Source organism: Rhineura floridana, chromosome 1 (genome assembly GCF_030035675.1).
Source record: "Rhineura floridana isolate rRhiFlo1 chromosome 1, rRhiFlo1.hap2, whole genome shotgun sequence".
NCBI classification, from domain to species: Eukaryota; Metazoa; Chordata; class Lepidosauria; order Squamata; family Rhineuridae; genus Rhineura; species Rhineura floridana.
This window is the reverse complement of record NC_084480.1, coordinates 110497235-110501761: the sequence shown is the minus strand read 5'-3', so window position 1 is coordinate 110501761 and position 4527 is coordinate 110497235.

The following is a 4527-nucleotide window of genomic DNA, read 5'->3' as shown; positions in this document are numbered from 1 at the left end:
AGTGGGCTTGCGTGTTCCAATGAACCCTGTGAGCGATGCCGCCGGAAGTCATGTACTCCCAGCAGGGTCACCCATGGTGGTAAGGTCAAGGGAGAGGAACCAAACAAAGAATGATCCAAGAAAGTCCTCAACGGCAGAACAGGTGGATAACAATGTGTATGTTACAACCAGAGCTTGGAAGATTACTTTTAAAAAGTAATAAATTACAGTTACAATTACTTGGCCCAAAAAGTAGTAATTACCGTTACAATTACAATTGCTCTGAAAGTAACTGATTACTTTACTTTTTCTCAAAAGTAATCGCTACAATTACATTTCAGTTACTTTTTTAAAAAAACTCCTACAAGGTGCTGACCTTGGCTGCTGCACATCTAAGAAGCCTAAAACAATATTAAAAATAAACACACACACACAGGGGGTAGTAGAATAAAAAAAATTATCCATAAGATTAACATAATGGCATAACAGAATCTCACATCCCCCCAAGCAATGAAGATACCCCAACTCTTGAAATCAAATTTTACACTTGAAATGCTTTTATAATATGTTTCTGTTATGTCTCAAAAGAACAAGATGCTCAAAGAGCATGTCAGACAAGGAATGTCTTTTTACAGTCATTACGTTGCCACCAGTACTGAACAGGCGTTCTACTGCGGCGCTTGAAGGCATGCCTGTGTTGTGCTGCAAAAAACACCGCAGCACACGTGGAAAGCCATGGAGTGATGACACTTCCCTGCTGGGAGACCTCAGGTACCTCACCAGTTCCTCCTCAGCAGTGTCCACTGCTGACTTCTTGCCCTGGGGCAGAAAGTTAAAGAAGTCATCTTCTAAGTCATCTCCTTCCTGGTCTTTATCTGAAGACTGACCACTGTCCTCATTAAGTACACCCATCTTTATTTCAGCTTTCAACAAGGCTTCCATTGTGTATCTAAGAAAGAGAGAGGATATGTTAACACATATATGTTAGGAAACCATCATCTGCTCTTCATTTCCTGATGCTTGTCATGTCCCCTGGTTCAGGGTCCAGCCTGAGCCTGTGGATGATGACATGGAAGGTAGGAAGGTGACCAAGTCACCACACTCATGGGGCAGCACAGCAGACCCTTAAGGATTACCTGCAGCAACCCAAGGTTGTGATGAGGAGCCCCAGGAAGAAAAGGCCCAGCCCCTGCCTACCACCTTAAGCCCTCTGATGCCTCCCTTGAGACAACATTTCCCTTGGAGTAATCCACCCAAAGGGCTTCCCTAATGTTCTTACTTGTTGGTATGGGTGGTGGCCTGACACGATTCCAGCCGATCTAGTTTGAAGCGAGGGTGTACGCAGGCTGCCAGAAGAAGCAGATCCCTGCCAGATCCCCACCTCTCAAGGGTTGTCTGCTGCTGCTTCAACATTTTGGGAGGAGGGGTGTCATGCATTGGTTCAGGAAGGCCAAGTCTCCTTGCCTTTATTGCTTCTTCAATTGCTCTCAGCTTCTCAGGGTGTGCCCTCTGAGGAAGAAGAACAAAGCATGAATCCAAGAAAAAATGGAAGAGGAACTTCACAATTTAAACATAAATAGACAATGGACACTCTTTGAGGACCAGCATGACAAAGGCTTACCTCAAAATGTTTCTTCACATTGGATGAGGAGGAAACAGCTGATCTCAGATTTTTGATCCTTGGAAGGCAGTAATTGCATCGTACAACAACATTTTTCCCACTCTGGCTCACAAATGTACAAGCTTTCTCAAAGCCAAACCATGGTACTTGCTGTTCTGCAGATGTGGCTGTGGGCAACTGGCACCGCTTCATGCCCTCCTCCTCCTCGTGCACAGGGCCTCCTTTCTGAACCTCACTTTCTAGTTTTGCCTCCTCAGGATCAACAAGCTGTGATGCAAGTGGCCGCACTAACTGACTGCTGCTCTCAGCAGCAAAACCTGCAACAGGCGTCTCTGTAATAAACAAGAGATAATGCTCCTATATGGGTGAACTTCAGCTGTGATGTGCCCCCATCTCTTCCCCATGCTGCAAGATCCCCCAGTCAGAGTGGAAGTAAGCAGGTCGATAGCACAATTAAAAGAGATCCTATTTGCATCATTTTTGCTCACTAAATAACCCTGCCTGGGCCAGTCTAACCTACTATCTCACAGGGTTGTTGTGAGAACAAAATGAGACTAGGGTTCAAATCCCCACATAGCCATGAAGCTCACTGAGTGACCTTGGGCCAGTCACTGCCTCTCAGCCTCATGAAAACCCTATTCATAGGGTCACCATAAGTTGGAATCAACTTGAAGGCGGTACATATATTTTTTATTTTGAATATGATGATTATGATAATAAATATGCAGCATTTCAAATTAATTCTGTATGAGAAGCATTCCATGCCAAGCTTGGAAAACCAAGGATGAGGTATAAAATGTAGACAAAAATACTTTTGACAAAATGCCGTTTATATTTTATATATATGAGCCTGGGTAGGGAACATTTAATCTAGCCTACTTGCTTTCAGCAAGAAGGGTTAAGTGCCTTCAGGCTAGGGCAGTCACCAGAAGGCCACAGCAGAGACAAAGGAGCCTAGTGTTGTGGAGATGTTAGATGGGAGCTTTGGGGAGTAAAGATGGAGGCTCCTGAAGGCTGCAATTCTAAACACACTTACTAAGGGATTAAGCCCCATAGAACTCAACAGGACTGACTTCTAAGTAGATATAGTTTGGACTGTGCTGTTGGTAAACCTTGACTAGGGTTCTTCTGCAAAGACATCCATATCCAAGCAGGGTTGGCAACCCCCTGCCTGGAATACCCTGCCCTTTTAATGTGGCTGCTCCAAACGTTTTTACAGATTTGACCCTTTACTTCAGAAAGAGGTCTGAAAAATGAGTAAGAGTAAGAAGTATCTTTTAAAATTGTTATTTTCAATTCACTCTTGAATGAACATCATACCTAGGGCAGATCCACACCATTCCTTTAAAGCACATTCAACACCCATTTGAAGCACATGAATCCCACCACAGAATCATGGGAACTGCAGTTTGTTAAGAGTGGTGAGAACTATAACTGTGAGGGGGAAATGACACTTCCCAGAATTCTTTAGGGGAAGTCATGCGCTTTAAATGCGAGTTGGATGTGCTTTACACATATTGTGTGAATCCGCTTAATAAATTTTGCCTGCATGTAAATTGTTTTAATTAATTTTTCAAAATGGAAATAAGCTATAAAGTGTAGTGGGTGACCATGGGCTACTCACCATTTCTCAGCCTATCTGCCCCTCAGGATGAAAACAATGGAGAACCATGACTACCCCAAGGCATACTTAAAATGTAAAGGAAGTATTGTACAACCATAGTATGCAAATGGATACTTATAGGGACACAGCATGACAAAACTGGGTGGAAGTAAAAGTTCTACACTTAGGAAAAAGAAACCAAATGCACAGTTATAAGATGGGGGATACTTGGCTCAGCAGTACGACATGCAAGAAGGATCTTGGAATTGTTGTTGATCACAAGCTGAATATGAGCCAACAGTGTGATGTGGCTGCAAAAAAGGCAAATGCTATATCAGGCTGCATTAACAGAAGTATAGTTTCCAAATCATGTGAAGTATTAGTTCCCCTCTATTCAGCACTGGTTAGGCCTCATCTTGAGTGCTGTGTCCAGTTCTGGTCTCTGCACTTCAAGAAGGATGCAGACAAACTGGAACAGGTTCAAAAGAGGGCAACAAGGATGATCAGGGGACTGGAAGCAACGCCCTATGAGGAGAGACTGAAGGAACTGGGCATATTTAACCTGGAGAAGAGAAGACTGAGGGGAGATATGATAGCACTCTTCAAGTACTTGAAAGGTTGCCACACAGAGGGATCTCTTCTCAATGATCCCAGAGTGCAGGACACAGAATAATGGGCTCAAGTTGCAAGAAGCCAGATTTCGACTGGACATCAGGAAAAGCTTCCTAACTGTTAGAGCCATACAACAATGGAACTAATTACTAGAGAGGTAGTGGGATCTCCGACACTGGAGGCATTCAAGAGGCAGCTGGACAGCCATCTGTCGGGAATGCTTTGATTTGGATTCCTGCATTGAGCAGGGGGTTGGACTTGATGGCCTTATAGGCCCCTTCCAACTCTACTATTCTATGATCCTATGAAAATATTTATATAAGCATGACTATCAAATATGTTTATTTATATAACCTGTAAAGATATTTATAGTGCAATCCTATGTTTGTTTACTCAGAAGCAAGTCCCAATGTATTCAATGGGGCTTACTCAACCAGGGAAAACTGCAGCCTCAAGTGATAAGGAACTTGTTCTTTTAACAAGTCCTTTAAGTTGAGAGCTTATCCCAGTCTGCGTCTGTGTTGAAATTGCTTTTTAATATGTTTTTAAACTTTTTCTTAAAAAAAAGTTTTTAAAGCTTTTAAAAATGTTTTTAAAGATGTGTTGTTTTAATATATTTTAAAGTCTGTTTTTATGATTTTTAAAGTGTTTTTAGTGCTTTTGTTTGCTGCCCTGGGCTCCTACTGGGAGGAAGGGCAGGATATAAATTAAA